Source organism: Primulina tabacum, chromosome 9 (genome assembly GCF_025594145.1).
Source record: "Primulina tabacum isolate GXHZ01 chromosome 9, ASM2559414v2, whole genome shotgun sequence".
Taxonomy (NCBI): domain Eukaryota; kingdom Viridiplantae; phylum Streptophyta; class Magnoliopsida; order Lamiales; family Gesneriaceae; genus Primulina; species Primulina tabacum.
This window is the reverse complement of record NC_134558.1, coordinates 26,051,587-26,073,527: the sequence shown is the minus strand read 5'-3', so window position 1 is coordinate 26,073,527 and position 21,941 is coordinate 26,051,587. Positions and strand designations below refer to the sequence as shown.

The following is a 21,941-nucleotide window of genomic DNA, read 5'->3' as shown; positions in this document are numbered from 1 at the left end:
TACAAGCCTACAAGACCTATTAAACTTGTCACATTTATCCAATATACTAGTGGAGAAAAGTTGTTCAAGTCAAGCATATGGATACCTGAGAAACATGGTTAGCAAGTATGAACTTTAATAATTTGTATGTAAGCATCTCATTGTGTAACATCATCGCTTTGTAGACTTATGTTGAATACCTGTTGAACCAAACAGTTACCAATAAAATCCTTTGGGATCTGGGTAAGTGAATTGAATATTAATGAAGTGTGGTTTGAACTGAACTGAAGATCTCTTGAGTTTATAAGGCTAGTGGGTGTTGTAAATTTATTTGAGCATTTGATTGGGTAAATGAACATTGACATCTCACACACGCACGTGACTCTTGAGTGATTATGAATCTATTGTTAATAATCCATGATTTCAAAAAATGTCACTGACGCCTTCTGATCTAAGGCTTCCTTTTAAATTTCAACAAAGACAGTATTATTATTTTTATTCATGCAAAATAATAAAAACAAGGAAAAATTGTTAATTAACATATATAGAATTAAAATATATGCATGGAATTTGACATACTCAACATACCAATTTTGTTAGTTAAATTACTGCAAAACCAAAATTGATTATGAAGTTGTATAGTAGGCTATTGTTAATAATCTCTGATTTCAAAAAATGTCATTGGCGCTTTCTGATCAAAGGCTTCCTTTTAAATTTCAACAAAGATAGTATTATTTTTTTTATTCATGCAAAATAATAAAAACAAGGAAAATTTGTTAATTAACATATTTAGAATTAAAATATATGTATGGAATTTGATATACTCAACAATTAAATAAAATAATTGTCCGTGCATCGCACGGGTCAAAAACTAGTTACATAAAAATGGATTAGTCGGAGGTCAAGATCAATGGTTGCATATCCATGACTGTTAGTCGTTATCATTACTTGTTGATTAAATTCCTATTTTTACTTTTATTTTGCTCGTGACTAGCAAAGGTTCAAGTTTGGGGGGTTTGATAAGTGCAAGAATTGCACTTAATTTATATGTTAATCCATTTGATCTATGTTGGTTTCGAACAGAATTATGCATGTTATTTGTTGTTTTTGCGTTGTGCAGTAGATAAACAACTATTGGACGGTTTAGAGCAAACATGGGTGCTTTTAAGCGTGAAAATACGATAGACGAGAGCCGCAGCGCTTATTATGCCGAGGAACGAGCACCTAGGCGCTGCCCAATAAGCGCCGCGGCGCCTCAAACACGAAGATCAAGCGCCTAGGTGCTAAGGAACAAGCGTCGCAGCGGCTGCTTACACCCTCGAGGATCGGGCGCCTAGGCACTGCCTAAGCAGCGCCGCGGCGCTAATGGTGGTGAAAAAATAACTAATGGGCTTTCATTTAAGGCCCGAGGGCGGAAATATAAAGAAAGGAGGGTTCAGAATATAAAAAACGGTTCTCGGAGATAAAAACACACAGGAGAGCAGAAGCAAAAATGAGAAGAAGATCTGGAGTTCGAAGATCGATCACAAATACGAAGAACGACGGATCTGGGGACAAAGACGACACTTTGAATTTATCATCTATTATTTAACTTTTATATTTTACTGTGTTGCGATGTCTAAAACTTTAAACATGTGTTGTTTTATTTTGAATTCGTCATGAACTAATTTTCTAGTCTAAAGAATGATGTAGCTTTGTCGATACGATTGATTTGACGCGGTTGTTTATATGATTGAATTCTATTTGGTTTAATTGTGTCTCTTGTTTTTATTCATTGCAATTTAATGGCCATAAATTGTGTGTGTGATTATTCTACAACTCGATAGAGGGATTATGATTATAGATCATTAGAAACACATCGTTTAATGTTTATATCATTCGAAAGGCGTATAACTTTAGCGAAGCTTAATGAGAACATCATTTGCATTTATCAATGAAACTTAGATTTTTATTAGGAATGTTTGAATCAAAGTTTGATTGATACAATTTATTCGTCATTTGGGAAAGGGGGAATAAAAATAATTAAGTGTTATTGACCATTAAATAATTGGAATTCATGAATATAAATTCAATCAGGAATAATTATCGTGGAAACTTAGTGAAATCATTCCTCTAGATATTTTCTCTTGGTGATTTTTCTCAATTCGGTGTTTAGTTTAATTATTTATTTGCAATTAAGTTGTTTTTAAACAAACCAAACTTTTTTTTATTTTTATAAATATAATCGATACTATTTTAATTACAATCACTGATATACGTTTAGATACACACTCCTCGTGGGATCGACACTTGTACTCCAAAATACATTTTACTATAGTTTGACGCCGTGCTCTTGCGAGCAATCAAGAAAATACATTTTACTATAATCGACACTTTGAATCGTTTACCGACTCCAGGAGGGTCATCAGGTGGTGAGATTGGGTACAGTTGCGACGCTTAGAGGAGCCAGTGCATTGTAGTCGGGAATTCACCGCTCACCTACAGGTGTGGATATCCTATGTGATATGATGAAATAATAGTGAATTGAATCTCTGGCCAGAGTATGAGATGTACATTAAAAAAAAGTTCTCAAAATTGTACATGCAATGTCACTATTTATTCTCAAAGATGTGTCACATAGTTATCGAATTATTATGCAACCCTCGATGAACTAATGGTTGCAAATTCGATCGGCATATATGAGATGAAGGGACCGTACTGTACCTTAATCATAATCTACTGGTTCTTGCAGGCACTATCAGTGATGTCTAGAGAATCATGGGACGATGCTACTAAACGCTCTTACCATGATTCGATGGGTTTAATAAGAAATATATTGAATTCTGAAATTCTCATGATCAATATTTGATACATAGAATGAGGCAAATTAGGGTAAGCCCAAGTAAAAGATTATGTCCTGAATCACAAAGAGTTGTGAACTCACGGCTAGCTGTATCCCTGAAATATTGAGGGTCACACAAGCACTGTTTACTTGTTCCCGTTGAGATAATAAATTCAATGAGTTGAATTTATTAGAAATAAGTTTGATATGATCAATCGATAAGCTTATAAATAAAGTTTATAAAAGCTTACATAAATTTTGAGAGCATGACTGCTGAAACAGTCAAAAGGAGTGCATCTGCCTTGTTTGGACATTGGTTATCTCGAAATTAAAGTGTGCATCATAATAACAAATAAGTTGAAATTGTCATGTCGATGATATTTGATCACTGATCGAGATTATGATAAGATTAATGTAATGGGAACATGAATCATGGGCTTGTAAGAGTACAAGTCCATCATGCTAATTTATTAAAGTTCAAATGGGCTTTAATAATCAAATTATATTTTAATTTAGTTAAAATATAGCTCATTAAGTTTTTATAAAATATGGTATTTATTTATGTAATATGAAAATATTCATGATACCATAATTTCAAAAACTTGCACACAAAGTAAAATAATATTAATGTATGATATTATCAAAAATATGTGTGCATTAAAAAGGGATTCGAGATTGGCTAATATATTGCATGCATTTTAGAATCTTCAATTAACTTAATTAATAAGATTAATTAAACAAATTAAGGATTATAAATATAATAATCAGATTTTTGAATCTTGTTTACGTGAAGGTGCATCCAAAAGGCTTTTTGCAACAACTCAATTTTTGTCTCTTCCCCAATTTCGAAAATGCTCCCAAAATCCTTTTCTTTGCCAGAAAAATTCGGCCACTTCAAGTTTGAGAGTTGTGCCGGATTTTAGTGTTATGTCTTCACGCAAAAAAAATATCTTTTATTTTTCTAGTGCAATTTAGAAGATGAATAAATATTTCAGTCGTGGACCGGGTTAGTAGATCGAAGAAAGTTCGTAGGGATATACAACAAGAGCTACGTCCGCTTATACCGGAGTAGTTGGAGCCAAGTGAAAATTGTTCACTAAAGGTACTTTTAACATCATATGTATGTTTATTGAATTTAAACGACACAAGTGTCCAAATATTTTAATTGTCAAAATAAAATTTTAAAACTTCCGTCGTCTTTTAGGCACGAGAGAACCGATGTTCCAACACTTCACTATTTTAGTAGAGAAAGTATAAAATTTTAGCAAATACCAATCGTTTTTCTTTCGTCACAAGCATAGGATATCATAAGGGTCTATTCATTCACTTGTTTTCGAGGGAGGTGGTGAAATTGGGGGTCAAGGGAATGTGATATTAGAGATTATACCTGTCCAAATAATCAGATTAGCGATACGCCATAACAAAAGTTGACAGCTATGTTAATTTTTAAAGAAAGGTTGATAGCTATAAATTATTCAACAAACATGGACATAAAAAAAGAGAGGAAAATCAATTCAGTTGAGTCAAGTACATGGTTGGCAATCGTGGTCGTGGAGACTGTCACGGAGGTCACCGTTCCAGTTATCATGATATTTCACGGAACAGTCACGGCGCGAATATTTTTTAAAAATTAATATAAATTGAAAATTTTAAAAAATATATTTTAAAATATGTAAATCAAAATAAATATCAATTAAATAGATTATTTGATAAAAACAAGATAGTAAATATATTTTTTTAAATTTTATTCACACCTTATTGAATCACAAATCATATCTTTGTTATATATCAAAATTTTCACAACCTTTTCAAAATTAAAATATACTATTAAGAAAGTTTTGGGTTATAATCAATTAAAATTTTGAAAAAAAATTAATTGGAAGAAAGAAGATATTGTACCTTATAAAATTTTGTGCATTTCAACGCAAATATTAACTTTATAATCTCCAAAATTCTAGAAAACATCAGGCAAGGATTTAGAATGCTTATATCGACTTATACAAAATTAAAAAATTCAAAGAAAACACCAAAACCCCAAATATTAATCAAATTTCAACAAATTCGAAATTAAAAATACAAAATATAAATAAATATAATGTATTATTTCAAAAGAAAACACAATATATTCATACTTTATAATTTTGAATACGGCATAATTTCAGCTACAAAATTGAGTATGGATATATGTGTGATATACAAATCAAGAAAATGGTAAATTTAAGCATTGCACGCTGCTTTCAAATCAAATAATAAACTACTTTACAGCAATGCAATGTACATTATTTGAAAATATATCTTGCAAATGTATGTTCACTAGGAGACATTATTTTAAAAGATATTTTGTGTCTAGATCAACCAACTCGACCCAGAAGAGTGGGTCGAGCTCTTCAACTCGACCGAAGAGTTTGGGTCGAGCTCGACCCATTCTTCAGACCTGGGTCGACCTAGTTGTGAAGAGCTCGACCCTGTGAAGAGCTCTTGGGTTAAAAAAATAGAGCTCTTGGGTTGAGCTCGACCCAAAAAAACCCCGAGGTGGGTTGAGCTCGGGGTCGAGGACTCGACTATCGTTCTTTTTTTTTCTTTTAACGTTCTGTTCCGTGTCGTTTTGTCGATTTGTATCGTTCCACCGATAAACTGCGTTTTCTATCTACGTAACGACGATCCAAAGCATTAATGTTCACACCCCGGAACTTCGTCAAGGTAGGCTTCGTTCCTGTTCTGGAACGGCCGGATACCGTTTCTGCAAACCATGGTCAAATAAGAATAAGAAACATGCTAAGAACACTACTGACAGGAAGCATGGAGATTCATGTTGGCACAAGAGCACAGTGTCCAGAGCCTCTGGGAAGAGCATGTAATTGATTTTCCATCGCCAGTTGATCTTTTGGTTCCAGAGAAACTTCTAGATCAAACCACGTCCATTTTTCATCATTGTTCTTGCATTTTTCAGTAAAAACTTCAGAAAATAAATTTCGTTACTGGTCCCGTAAAAATTCTGGTAGTAGACAGTCTTTAGATTAGACAAGATGCGACTATGTCAGCTTCAGCTTGCAATCATCTTTATAGCAGCCAAGTCCCTAAAAGGAAAAATAAAAATTGAAAGCAGTTAACTTAATGATTATGGCCTAAAAAACTACCTCGCAGAAATGAAGAGAATGTAACTTAGGAAAGTGTTACAAAAATTCCATCAATAGTTCGATGCAATGTCCACCAAATTCTCCCCTCAACTCCAGAATTGTCAAGTTTTCAAATATTGGTAGAAGATCTAGCACATCCTCTGCAAGAAAAAGAGACTTCACCAGGCAATAGCATAGTGGTCAGTATCATGGGAAAGTAGTATTCGTCGGGGGTGATACATAATCATCATCTTTGATGAATCAATTACCTCAAGGGTGCCACTGGATATTATCAAGCTACTAACATTTTTAGTCCTCTGAACATTTTAAATGTGCGAGAAGTGATTTCCTGCTGCCTTTGACATAGAATGGGGACATTAATTAAAGCAAGGACTGATGAGGAAACATCAAAGATGTGAATCTCATTTGACAAATAACACTGTACTCGAAGAATACAAGATTTTCTGCAACAATTTGATCTCACAACCACGAAGATCATCAATAGAACAAAACGGAAAATCGTCAATTATCAGACTCTTCAAAGAAAGAATAGCAATCGATATACACTTCATATTGATCCTTCAAAGAAGGAATATCAATCAATATACACTTCACATTGATCCATTTGCAATCTAATATAGCCAACTCTTCTAGAAAGGACAGCTAGAGAATAGTTTTTGCATCAAGAGATCGTTTGGGAATGTGACAAGACAGATGTGTAATCTTCTTTGTTAGAGTAGTGCCCTGACAAGCCAACTTGTGGCTCGAAATTTATTGACTTTAATGTAAAACAATCTTTATTTTAATAATATTTTACAATTTTATTCGATTATGACATTATACTTTATATGTATACTCATGCAAGCTGCATAAATAAAGTCCTTAAATATACAATAGGTACCATGAGGTCTGCATCGCAATGTGAGATCATAAAACTCATTAGGAAATGTACCGTATATTCTAAACTCATTAGGAAGTATACCATATATCCTATGTGATCTGATGAGTTAATAGTGCAAGGAATCTCTGGCTAGAACAAGAAATGTGCTTCAGGGAAAGGTGTTTTCCTAGTTGCACATACCATGCCACTATTAGTACTCAAAGAAAATCGCATCGTTATCGAATTCATATTCAGCTCTCGGTATACCAATGGTGGTAGATTCGATCGGGATTATGTGCTGAAGGGACCGTACTGTACGCTAACCATGACTAAAGGTTCTTGCAGGCACTATCAGTGATACCTAGGAGATCATGCTACTAGACGCTCTTACCATGATCTGATGGGTGGAATCATAAATGAGTTCTGACATTCTTGATCAAGGAGTTGATGAAAAGTATGGGGTTAACTAGGGTAAACCCGAATAAGAATAATTGTTATTCTGAATCACGTGGAGAAGTGAACCCACGGCTAGTTGTATCCCTGAACCATTGAGGGTCACACAAGTATCGGATTCTGTGTTCCCGTTGATATAGTCAAATTTCAAAAGCGTTGAAATTTTGCGACTATAGTTTGATGGAGATCAAACAAGAAGCCTATAAAGGAGTTTATGAGCTGATTCCATAGGATGGAAGAAATGAAAGTCAGAATGATTGCTAAATAAGGAAGGAGAGTGGAACGGCTTGTTTTAGTAAAAGAGTTTACAAAACTGGCAGTTGTCAAATATGGCAACTGCCATATATGGGAAGTTCCAAATGAAAATTTTGATCTTCGAAATTTTCGATTTTCAATATATGAACGAGATTTGTATCATTGGTACATCGGATCTCTCGGATCGTCGATCGGAGTTATAATGAGTTTCGAATCTTATTTTTGGTGAATTTGGAATTTACTAATTAAATGATTGTGCTAGTAGTGGTAACTATTAACATGCATAAATTCTCATAAATGATCTAGACGAGTCTAGAATTAAATTGACCAAGATGTTAGTTTATAAATTAAATAATGGTTATTTAATTTAATATACATATACATGTATATATTTTATATGGCGATATAAAATATGTGTATATGATATTATTATATTATGTATTATTAAAGGTTAATAAATACATTATATACATTAATTATATGAGAGTTTAACATAATGAAATTATTAGAGTCCTTGTAGGAAGAGAGACTCCTAATTAGATTAGGAGTCTCACTCTATATATACACCACGAAGACTCATGATTAAAAACTAATTTCATTTCTGCAAACAAAAGAAAAAAAACTCCTTTCTCTCACAAAAACCTCTCGGCCATCTCTAGAAAATTGAAGGGAAAATTTTCGGCCACTTTTGTGTCTTCCATCGTCGCGCCTCTTTGTCTCCGGATTTTGTAAATTCGGATATTGCAGTCTCAACGCACAAATCGCTTGCGATTTCTAGTGTAATCCAAGCGAGGAACAAAGAATTCGATCGTGGAACTAATTAGGCGATCAAAGGAGAAGAGCCGTTCGTAGGGATTTACAAGAAGGACTATCTCCACGTAAAAACCGGAATAGTTTGGAGTTCAAGCATTAAGAATGCAAAGGTATAATTTCAAACACCCTATGTATGGTTTTTGAACACACGACATCCAAAAACAAAATTTTAAAACTTTCGCTTGCGTCTTGAGTGTGAGAACACGATCAATCAACACTTCTAAGGTGGGGAAAAGAAATACAAGTCTGTAGTTGAAGTGTACAATTCATTTCTAATCTCGCAGTAGTGAAGGATACATTATCAAAAACACCCCACGAAAGTGTAAAGGACTTCTGGACGAAAAGGCAAAGATCGAGATCATGAACATTGTGTCTGAGAGCAGCCAAAATCCTTTCATTGACATGATATTCACTAAAGCAAACACGACAGGAAAGACGTAATCTTTTCATATCAGAATTTTTTCTTACCAGAGAAACCCTCTCAACAAAATTCATGAAACAAGTGACATCAAGTGGGTACCGAAATCTATTTGACTAGAATACAACAACAAATCATCAAAGCCTAAATAAGTAACTTCTGTCCATAAATACTTCCATTGTTTAGACAAAATAGATGTCGCCACAACCTATTTGGTGGCAAGATATGACAGAATGTTATGCAGAATGTAATCTGGTAAATGGCTAATTTTGCATTCCCCACCATCAATATTCTGCTACTCAGAAGAATTTTACAACTAAAAACTGCCCATCAATTGGCACTCCCTGATACCCCCATAAGAGCCCGGGTCATGGATGATCCGGGATATTACATGGATAGCCCAAATCAGGGTAAATTTGCAGGAGGTGTTTTTCAGAAGCCGGGCAGGTGAATGCCTAGTGTCACGCCCCGAAACTGAGTCGTCGGTTACATCCATGAAAACAATAAGCCTCGTTGCAAAAGCCAAACACCAGTTTTTTTCATAAATAAATATTGTCTTTACAATGACAACAGAATGAAAATTACATCAGTACTGCAGAAGTGAAATACAAAAGAAGTACAAACTCTTGATTCTAGATCTTTTGATGCGATCAATAGTCCCAGAATGTTTCCTGCTCTTCATCATTCAATTGTTCCTCAGTCTTATCTGGGAGAGATGTAAGGGTGAGTGCTTTGGGAAACACTTAGGAAGTGGGGTCGATCGATTACCACAAATAAGTACAATGATAATTTAAAACAGATTTTCAAAACTTATTATGTCGACCTATCATATTAGAACATTTACCAAATCAGAGTCGAAATGTAGAATAGAAATTATCAAAAAAATTCAGAACATAACAAATCATAACAAACGAAACACTGTTATTGATCTCGTCATCCATGGTCAAATTGTCCCTCATATGTTAGTCTTCGAAGGGGTGAGGCCAGAACACAGTTTTATACCCATTGATGGGGACCAGACAGAACAAAGTTTTATACCCACTGATGGGGGCCAGAAACAGTTTTATACTCACTGATGGGGGCCAGAAAGAATTTACAATCATTATTCCATATCCAACTCGAATCATAATAGTGAACCACAAAATCAGACTTATCAAACAATACTTGTCAGAATTGTGAAAGGACTCAGCAGAATAAAAAAACATCGAATATAGAAGAAATATATCGTACATAGATCGAGATTTTTATCAAAATGAATAGCATTTTTCGAAAATGGGTTGACACGCATACAAGCATGTCATGATATACTTATACAAATTTTAAATTACAAATGAATACATAGCAAAAGCCCACTTAATCTTGGTTCGAAAGGTAGGGCTCGAATTTGATTGCTTCTTGAACGTTGCTTCAGCCGAAACTTGGGCAGCACTTCGCCTATTTTCTTAAGCAGAATATGGACTAATTTCAGCAGCACTTTGACAGGTTTTGTCTAGGCTTGAAATGACCGCACAAAGCCTTCTTTTCCTTCCTTGCCTTGGCCAAACTTTGAAGAGAATTGAGGGGAGATTTGAGTGTGTTGTTTGCTACAACACATGGGGTATTTATAGGTCAAAAATGACTCTTCTCCTACCCCATTCATTCAGCCAAACTACCCCTTGAAATGCCCCAAAGTTGATGGTCCAAATAGCCTCCAAATTGTCAAAGTTTATCCAAAAACCAAAGGTCACTTTGTTGCACTCAATAGTCACTTCTTACATATTGATTATGTCCAACTTTTAGCTCCTTTCATGGCTATATTGTTGTCTCTTTTAGGACAAACATCAATTAGCTCCTTTGAGCTGGTGGTTTAAGCTCATGAGCTAGGGGTTTTCTCCCAAGAATGAATGAGCTTCCTTGAGCTGAGGGTTTTAGCTTGTGAGCTAAAAGTTTCTTCAATGAGCTTCCTTGAGCTGAGGGTTTCATAAATTAGCGACGCCCCTTCAATTTTTGTCGTTTTACATTGCTTTGATTTCTTTTTGAGCTACTTTCCGAGCTCTTTGAGGTGATTTGCTTCAAAAATCGGGGTCCTCACATCCCACCCTCCTTATTAGAAGTTTTGTCTTTGAAACTTGAGCTTGCTTATTCTTCAAAAAGGTAGGGATACAAGGTGCGCATCTTCTCTTCTAGCTCTTATGTTGATTCTCTTTCAGTATGGTTTGACCATTGTACTTTTACATATTGAATGGTCCGATGTAGTAACACTTGTTCTTTAGTGTCCAATATATAGATAGCGACTTTTTTGTATCTCAATTCTTCATTCAGGTTGTCGTCAAGTATTAGAGGTGCGACCTCAAGGATATGACTCGAGTCGGGAATGTATCTTCTCAGCTACGAAACGTGGAAAACGTTGTGGATTCTTGACATGTCCGGCGGCATGGCGAGTCGATAAGCCAAGGTTCCAACTGTTTCAAGAATCTCGAAGGGCCCGACATATCTTGGGTTCTTTTTCCCGATTGGCTTAAGCAGACCACTTCCTTAGGCGAAACCTTGACATAAGCCTTTTCTCTGACTTCAAACTCCAACGGTCTTCTTTTCAAGTCAGCCCAGCTCTTTTGTCGAACTTGTGCCGCTTTGAGTTTCTCTCTGGTATTGACTACCTTTTCAACCGTGACATCTACCAGTTCCGGTCCGGTGACAGCTTTCTCCCCGATTTCGTCCCAATACAGCGGTGGTCTACCTTTTCCACCATAGAGCTCTTCATAGAGGCCATTTCTATGCTACTGTGATAGTTGTTATTGTAAGAGAACTCTATTAGGGGTGGGTAGATGCTCACTCCAATTTCCTTTGAAATCTAGAGCACACGCCCTTAACATATCCTCCAAGGTTTGGATCGTCCTTTCAGTTTGGTCGTCTATTTTTTGAGTGATAGGCCGTGCTGAGGGTGATTTTGGTTTCGATGGAATCTCGCAAAATTTTCCTAGAATCGGGACACAAATCTTGGATCCCTATCAGATAGTATACTTGTTGGAACTCCATGTAATCTTACTATGTTGTCCATGTACAGGGTGGCTAGTTTACCTAGGTTGTAGTTCATTAGCACCGGTAAAAAGTGTGCCGATTTGGTTAGTCTTTCGATAATAACTCAGATCACATCATGGTTTTGTCTTGACTTTGGTAATCCTACCACAAAGTCCATGGAAATATTCTCCCACTTCCATGTTGGGATTTCTAGTGGTTGTAGGAGTCCTCCCGGTCGCTGATGTTTCGGCTTTGACCTGTTGACAGATCTGGCATTTAGCGACAAAATCAGCTACATCCTTCTTCATTTCATTCCACCAGTAATTCTTTTTCAAGTCTTGGTGCATTTTGGTACTTCCAGGATGAATTGAGAATTTTGATTTGTGTGCCTCAAATATTACTTCTCGTCGAATCTCATCGAGGCCTGGTACACACAAACTTCCTTTCATCCATATGACACATTTCTCATCAGCTTGAAATTCATGGGCTTTTCCTTCTTTAATTTGCTTCTTAATTTTCGCTATGTAAGGATCGTGATTTTGTTTCAACTTGATGGTTTTTTGAAGGCATGGTTGAGCTGAAAGAGCCGATAAATTTACTCTTTCTATGTTTCTTCGGCTAAAGGCATCTGCTACCTTGTTGGTTTTACCCGGATGGTAGTTGATTGTTAAGTCGTAACTGTGAGGGCCCGTATTTCGTATTCATAATTTTGCGGAATTACTAAAAATTTTCTCTTTAAATAAATAAACTTGCAACGTATAAAAACTTTCATAAAATAACCCAACGGTTTAACATAAACATAGCAGCGAAAACTGAATAATGTTTTAAACAATAACTTAAAATATATAAAAGTTATAACAAGAGTTTGAACATAAAACTGAATAACTAAACGTAAGGTCCTCGGGTTCGTACTACCGCCGATCCGATCTAACTCACTGGTCCCCGCCCTCAGCCTCTGCATCGTCAGTACCTACATCAATCAAGTCTAGTGAGTCTAAAGACCCAGCATGCATATATCATGAATAACAAGTAAATATATCATAAAATCGCCTGCAACGTAAAAATATCGTATCGTAAAGCGTAACGTGAAAATAGTATCGTGAGAAATTATAAATACGTGCATATCTGAAAATCATACGTAAAAGCCTTGCTCGATAGAGCTCTGTCATAACATATCATATCGTAATTTTTCTGTAGGGATAATGTTCTACGCAAGTGGCCCATAACATAACATGCACGTCTGATCAGACTAAACCACAATATACTGGGCGGTAGAGATCATCACAGCCCTTGGTCTGGATATCCGTACCCATACATAATCGTAAACCGGTCGTAAGTCACCGGGTGAAGCAATCCCATAAGCGTAAGGTGGTCACAAGACATATCGCATATATCTCAAAAATAAACATTTTCTATTTTTATGCACTGTAATATAATTATTATCCTGTTTTAATTTACCAATTGAGTTGGATCGTTCCCAGGCTCGCTGCGACCTAATTCTAACATGAGACACATGCAAATAATCTAAACTTGACCAACACTTCATATTCAAACTAAAAACGAGACAATTACGCCCAACAAACTTAGTATTTAACAATGACTCCGTACCAACCCGAACCAACATCGAACCATCATTTAGTCATGATTAAAATACACCTAAAATACTGGAAAATATATACCAAGGGCTGTAATACACGAAAATTGTGCATGGAGGCCAAAATCATGAAACGCTCTTTCGAGAGTCACTTTGGCACATTGCACCGTAAGTTCTCGTACGACCTCTAAACTTAACCAAATCATGAACGGCCAAAAACATGACCTTCCTAACTCAATAAGGTACTGTCGAGTCCAAGTCCATAGGCTAAAAGCCAACCAAGAACTCGTACATGACCTCTGAACCGAAGCCCAAGCTGCTGTAAAATTCCAGTGGCAGCAGTTTTGCTTGTGTTGCTTCGTTTACAAGGCTAATGGCCATTGGGGCTTGAACCACCAACCATAGCATCTTACCAACATCCTAAGGTGTGGCTTGAACCATGGCTAAGGGCCCTAGGCCAACCACAATCATAGCAACCACCCAAAACAATCCAAAGCTTCACCCGAGAACACATATGTTGTACCGTGGGGAGTGTTGCTTGTTCTTGCTGTCATGTATCATTCTAGTGGCCATATGATCGACCATGGCATGATCTAAACATCATGAGGTATTGTGTGAACCATGACTAAGGGCTAGAAGCCAACCAAGATCCACCCAAACACCTAGGAATATACAAATCTCAAACCGAGAACACACCTCACACGCGTGGGGTGTCTTGCTTGTTTTGCTGTCAAATGAAGGATCCAATGGTTATGAGGTTAACCATGGTCCATGCTAGACATGCTAAGGTGTTGTATGAGTCATGGCTAAGGGCTAGAAGCCAACCACAACCCACTTGACACCATAAATTCGAAACTCAACACACACAACCAAAACCAGAAAAATGAATACCGATGGGGCGCTGTTCTTGTTTTATTTTTAAAACCGATGGGACCATGAACCAAGCCATGAAAGGTCATCTTTGTCACGTCCTAGACATGCTAAGGAAGTGTTCAAACCATGGTTATAGGCCCTAGGCCAACCAAGAACCAAACCCTTGCCTTAGACAAACAAGAATCAGAAATTGAGACTCGAAATGGCAGCTATGGGAAGTTGCTGTCAAATCTCTTCCTCCAGTGTGTAGGGGCTGGAACCAATGGACTAACATGACCCTAACATGCCCTAGTACATGTCTAGATGCAGCCTTGAGTGCCTAGAACCGAGCCAACCCCTGAAATCACAAAACCAACAACAACCGTGAAGCATGAAGGTGGCCGAGAAAACATTCTGCACAGATTTTTTTCTAATGTTCTTGACATGATTTCGGTTTTGTCATGGATCAAGCACATGTAATGGTTTAAAAATAGATATATAACTTGATTGAAGAGCAAAGAAATAATATAAACATGCCTTAAGTTGTTTTTACAATAAACAACAAAATACGTCGGATCGGGAGACACGGCAACGAAAATGAAGACACATTGCTATTGTTGTTGTCTTGGCCAAGAATGGGAGCTTCTAATTCTCTAATATTTCGTTCTAGGGGAAGTGAAGAAGATGGTGAAGGCTTGTGGTCAAATATGGTGTGCATGGGGGAGTAAATGATGCCAAGTTGGGGGGAAAAACATGCATGTTGATTGGTTGGCCTTTGTTTTCTTGTTGTTGAGAGTTAAATGGTATTCATTGGAATTGTGTGGAGTGGAGATGACCGAGACTTGTCTTCTCAATTAGTGTAAGATTTTATTTAAGTTTTGCTAAGTAGAATCCTATGTTAGATAAGCTTGATTAAAAGTTAATTAAGCACAATCTAAATGAATTAAGAAGCCTATAATTAAATTGGTGATTAATTAATTAAAGTAGACTTAAATCCACTTGATTTCAAAAAAATAAATTATTTCTTAGCTCAGAATAAATTTAGGAATATTTTTGGATCATAAAATTCATCTCCGATTTTCTATCTCCGGTCCGGTCTCGCTTAAATATCTAAAAAGCTAAAATTTGAAATACGCGATTTAAAATCCTTAAAAATAACGTAAATGATTTAAATGCAATTAAATCAATCATTTCTTAAAAAAATAACCATTTAAAATTAAATAATAGAAATTATGCACATATATACGCATATTGGTTTTTCGGGTATTACAGTAATCCTTCAAGAGTTGAATCCACCTTCTTTGCCTCATGTTTAATTCTTTTTGGGTGAATATGTATTTGAGGCTCTGATGATCAGTGAATATCTCGCATTTGAATCCGTAAAGGTAACATCTCCAGATCTTTAGCGCAAATACAATTGCAGCTAACTCGAGATCATGGGTTAGGTAATTTTGCTCATAAGATTTTAATTGCCTTGATGCGTAGGCAATTATCTGACCTTCCTGCATAAGCACACACCCTAATCCTCCTTTGATGCATCACTATATATCGTGCCATCATCGGTGAGTACTAGCACAGGTGTAGAAGCGTGTTTTCTTTTAAGAATCTGAAAACTCTTCTTGCATTCTTCGCTCCAAATGAATCTAGCGGTTTTTCTGTGTAAGTTTAGTGAGAGATATGGCTATTGAAGAAAACCCTTCGACGAATTTCTTATAATAACCAGCTAACCCAAAAATATTCGAATCTCAGTTACGGTCTTTGGTTGAGGCCAGTATACAATTGCCTCCACTTTCTTGGGTCTATTGAAACACCTATCTCAGAGATTATGTGACACAAGAAGGCGACACTTGTTAGCCAAAATTCACATTTCTTAAATTTGGCATATAATTTTTTTTCTCTGAGTGTGTCTGTAGATGAGGCGAAGATGTTCCTCGTGATCTTCCTAACTTTGTGAGTATAGAAGGATGTCGTTTATGAATACGACCACGAAATTGTCGAGGTATGGTTTGAAGACTCTATTCATGAGGTCAAGGAATGCTGTTGGAATATTGGTCAGTGCAAACGACATTATCGTATACTCGTAATGTCCGTACGTTGTCCTGAAGGCTGTTTTATGAATATCTTCCGCTTTGACCTTCAGTTGATGGTATCCTGACCTCAGATTGAGTTTTGAAAAGATCTTGGCTCCTTTCAATTGGTCGAAAAGGTCATCTATCCTCGGGAGTGGGTATTTATTCTTAATCGTGATCTTGTTCAGCTCTCTATAGTCGATACATAACCTCATGCTCCCGTCTTTCTTTTTCACAAATAGTACAGGGGCTCCCCATGGAGATGCACTGGGCTGAATTTGGTTTTTATCCAAAAACTCTTGGAGTTGATCCTTGAGTTGCTTTAACTATGCTAGGGCCATTTTGTATGGTGCTTTTGGGATCGGTGCAACGCCAGGAATCAAGTTGATCTCAAACTCCACTTCAAGATCAGGAATCGTTCCAGGCAATTCTTCAGGAAAGACGTCCAGAAATTCCTGAATAACTGGAATATCCTCTATTTTCAGAGTAATTTCGTTATTTACCTTGCTGATCGTTGCTAGCTAAATTTCTTCACCACCTTTCATGGCTTTCCAAGTTTATGATGCCGATAGAAGAGATTTTTTCTCTTTAGATCTACCATGGTATATGATCTCCTCATTGTTTGGAGTATGCAGCTTGACACTCTTCTTCTGACAATCCACCAAGACATGATTCTTTGCCAACCAATCCATTCCCATAGTACAGTGAATAAAATCGGCACTGAATATGTGCATATCAATACTGATTTTATTCTATCTTAAAATTATCATGATTACTATCTCAAAACTTAAAACCGATATAAAATCTTAGAACATAACTCCTTATAAGCCTATTGACTCAAGTCCCAATAATTATAACATAGTTAAAATTTCTTTCGACCTTGTACGGGAGAAACCAATTCCTCAAACAACTCTTCTTTACTAAATATTTCTTTAATCAAGACTATGAGCTTAGCATGCTTTAACACAAACAAGTTTCGTTGGATGTCTTTCTCCTCAAATCTTCCATTTTTTTGTACTATAAAAAGAGTCAGAACTTATTATGTTTGCTACACTTCCTCGATGCCCATCAATATATTACTTTATTTTTATAAGAAAATGACCTAAATAATATAAATTTCTTAATGGATATTATTTCTTACCTTCATAAGATATTACAAAATCCTATATATTTAAATTTAGCACTTAGCATCCCAAATTTAATGTACATATCGTTAATTATTGAAACAAAGATCAATTTCTACATCTGAATATTAAAGCTTATATTATTCTTATCTCATATTTTCATAAATATGTTATTATCCACGAGTCAAATATTTCATATTAAGTCAGAAGCTTATCTTTCATAGGTAAATTCCAAAAATGTAAGTCAACTTATATCAGATAGGTGTATTCCCAAAAATATAAGTCAACTTCTATCTGATAGGTACATTCCCAATATAATCCAACTTATCTACACTTCTTTCTTTTCGTATCATATAACCATAATACCAGTCTAGCCTACCTTATCATCTTTCCATCATCGTTCTCTTTTTCCACTATATAAATAGGTACTTCTTCTTCTTCTTTCACGTTTTCCACGACAATGTGAATATAGTTAATTTGTTCTTGCAGTCTATCCATAGCGCCATGATTCTTGCCGATATAATTTTCTTGCTTGCTAGCAAGGTATTCATGTTGATGACGAGAGCAGTTAGCAAATTCCTTCTCAGTTTCAATCCTTACTATCAACTTTTAGTTAGATGAAACTAGTCGTTCCACGTGAGATGGGTTACATAGGGTTCGGGCGAGCTGACTCTCTGCTCGATCAAGATGATGGGTGAGACATTGTACATCAGTTTGAAAGAGGTTCCTAATCTCCCAGTTCTTGTTTCTCTTGTTTTCCTCTAGCGAATTGAGCCTTTAGGGTTTCAATATCTCATATTTGGTTTTCAATGTCAAGTTGACACATGCGAAGGGCGGATTGAGCACGAGTACGAGGGGTGGCCATTTCCAATACATATAGAATGAAAAAGGGGATGAAAGTTTCATTATCAGATAAGCATGGTATTTGGATCAAACAAAATGGGATTTTCCAAAATTGGAAGGAAGGGGTAATTTCACACAGATTGAAAGCAGTTGACAAGATTGAGTTTCGAAAATATATGCAAAAGTATAAGCCATCAAATTATGGTGACAGCATAAATTTGAAGATTTAAACAAACGGAGATGATTGTGATATATCAGAATGATTTGGATAGGAAGGCATGGGCGTTTGCCAAAATTTGACTTCGCCAAATTTTTCTATCAAAAGCCTTAAATTTCTATCAAACGCCTTAAACGGCTCTGATAACACTTAAATGTCACGCCTTGAAACCGAGTCGTCGGTGAAATCCATGAAAACAATAAGCCTCTTAACAAATAGCCAAACACCAGTATTTTTCATAAATAAATATTGTCTTTACAATGACAACAGAATGAAAATTACATCGGTATTGTGGAAGCGAAATACAAAAGAAGTACAAAGTCTTGATCCTAGATCTTTTGATGCGATCACCAGCCCCAGAATGTTTCTCCTCTTCATCATTCAGTTGTTCCTCAGTCTTATCTGGGAGAGATGTAAGGGTGAGTGATTTGGGAAACATTCAGCTAGTGGGACGATCGATTACCACAAATACATATAATGATAATTTAAAACAGATTTTCAAAAATTATTATGTCGACCTATCATATCAGAACATTTACCAAATCAGAGTCGAAATGTAGAATAGATATTATCAAAACAATTCAGAACAGAATAAATCAAAACAAACGGAACACTGTTATTCATCTCATCATCCATGGTCAAATTGTCCCCCATATGTTAGTCTTCTAAGGGGTGAGGCCAGAACACAGTTTTATACCAAATGATGGGGCCAGACAGAAGAAAATTTTATACCCACTGATGGGGGCCAAAACACAATTTTATATCCACTGATGGGGGCAAAACAGAATTTAAAATCATCGTTCCATATCCAACTCAAATCATAACAGTGAACCACAGAATCAGACTTATCAAACAATACTCGTCAGAATTGTGAAAGGACTCAGCAGAATCAAAAAACATCGAACATAGAAGAAACATATCGTACATCGATCGATATTTTTATCAAAATAATTAACATTTTTTGAAAATGGGTTGACACACATACAAGCATGTCATGATATATTTATAGAAATTTTAAACTGCAAAGGAATACATAGCAAAAGCCCACTTAATCTTAGTTCGAAAGATAGGGCTCAAATTTGATTGCTTCTTGAACGTTGCTTCAGCTGAAACTTGGGCAGCACTTCGCCTATTTTCTTAAGAAGAATATGGAGTAATTTCAGCAGCACTTTGACAGGTTTTGTCGAGGCTTGAAATGACCGCACAGAGCCTTCTTTTCCTTCCTTGCCTTGGCCGAACATTGAAGAGAATTGATGGGAGATTTGAGTGTGTTGTTTGCTACAATACATGAGATATTTATAGGTGAAAAATGACTCTTCTACTACCCCATTCATTCAGCCGAAATAACCTTTGAAATGCCCCAAAGTTGATGGTCCAAGTAGCCTCCAAATGGTCAAAGTTTATCCAAAAACCAAATGTCACTTTGTTGCACTCAATGGTCACTTATTACACAATGATTATGTCCAAATTTTAGCTCATTTCATGGATATATTGTTGTATCTTTTAGGACAAACATCAATTAGCTTCATTGAACTGAGGGTTTTATCTTCTGAGCTGAGGGTTTAGCTTGTGAGCTAAAAGTTTCTTCAATGAGCTTCCTTGAGCTGAGGGTTTCATCAATGAGCGACGTCCTTTCAATTCCTATTGTTTTTCATTGTTTCGATTTCTTTTTGAGCTACTTTCCGAGCTCTTTGAGGTGATTTGCTTCGAAAATCCGGGTCCTCACATCTGGGACATCTTCTCCCCGGGTTATAAAAGCCCAGGCTCTCATACAAGCTCCCAGATGATTTCTACCCGGGTTACCTCGAAAATAGCTCTTCACTCTAGTGCAACAGTATGGGCTACCTTATGCTTGACAATCATTACGGACATATCCACAGGGGTTGGCGTGTCAGAACAAGTTTTCAGAAGCAGGGTATGGGCAGCTATATTACCCTAAGTAGTAAGTGGGCACATAAAACAAGGTAATCATGGGATTTTCTCCTATAAATAGTAGTTATGTATTTCATTCAAAGGATTCCGGACTTTTGAGCATTCACGTATATTCACTCACATATACAGCTTTTCTTCTTCATCCCTCACCTGCTGACTTAAGCAACAGAGTGGCCACGCCAGACACATCTCCGACGCCCATTCACGAGTACATTTTCTTGTTCGTAGGTTACATCTGAAGCCACAATCCTCAAGATATATCTCATTGGTCATCTTCCAAAACAAAACTTTCATCAGATCTGGTGGATTGCCCTAACCCAGCTCACCCAATTCACACGGATCACATCATTGACGTCATCTGTGGGAAATTGAGCTTAAGACAAAGATATGGCTCATACCCAAAGGACTAATAAAGATACTTCTCGGGCTCCTGGAGATAATCCACTTATCTCTGGTCAAGGTGGTCCTCCACTCACAGGACCTCCACCTATTATTACTTTGTCACCTGAGGAGTTTTCTAGGATTATATCCGACGCCGTGGAGAAGGTCGTAGCAAGAAAGGCCCCTTCTCATCATGCTATTCCGCCCGAAGAGGAGCAGGAGCGAGATTAGGAGGCGAGAGAGGAGGAGGTAAGAATGGAAGAGAGGGAGTCTAGTGCTGGTTTTAAATCTCCTACTTTGGCCGAGGAGTTGGAAGAATTGAGGCCGAATATGAGGATTTTGGAGGGGCAAATGGAGAGCTAGAATAATGATCAGGTAATCATTAAAGGATGCCCTTTTATTGATGCCATTGTCCGGGAACCTCTGCCTGGGCATTTTAAATCTGCAAAAATCAAGGATTATGATGGCAATGCTGAACCTGAGAAACATTTGGCTCGGTTTGAGAATATGACCATGCTGCATTGCTATGGGGATCGAATCAAGTGCAAGGTGTTCTTAACCACTCTAGTGGACCGGCCCAGAGGTGGTTTGAAAGATTGTCCCCTCAGAGCATAAAATCTTTTGAAAATTTTTCAAAGATGTTTTTACACCACTTCAGCAGCAGTAAGAAGTATAAAATGACTGCCTTCAGTCTTTTTGAAGTAAAACAGAGCCCATAATAAAGTTTGAGGGCTTACATCCGAAGGTTCAATCGAGTTGCTTTGGATGTTCCCTCCAGTACTCCCGAGACCCAAACTACTGCATTCACTGAAGGGCTACGAGGGAGAATTTTTTCAATCATTGACCAAGAAGACGCCTGGGACTTTGAAGATCTTTTGGACCGTGCAGAAAAATACATTAATAAGGAGGAGGCTCAGAAGCATAAGAGGGAAGCTTTGATATGTCAGTTATTGCTAATTATTATTCAGTTAATCAATTGTCAGGTTAGCCAACTGCTAGATAGTCAACTGATATTAGTTAGTATGAAGAAAAATAAACAGCAATAAATCGAAACAACAATTTAATTGATGATATATTTCACACATTACACGAATTATTTCCCTTTCAATGGCATCTCGCCAAAGGGACATCCAACTAGACAAATCATTACAGGAAATTCTTCTGTAGCCTTCCGAAAGGACAATCTTTTCCAGCACT

At 36.6% G+C, this 21,941-nt stretch overlaps 1 pseudogene; it reads right to left on the bottom strand.

Annotated features, from left to right (window-relative positions):
• Positions 1–5,558: 5,558 nt before the first annotated feature.
• Positions 5,559–20,565, bottom strand: LOC142504329 (F-box/FBD/LRR-repeat protein At5g53840-like; annotated as a pseudogene).
• Positions 20,566–21,941: the final 1,376 nt, after the last annotated feature.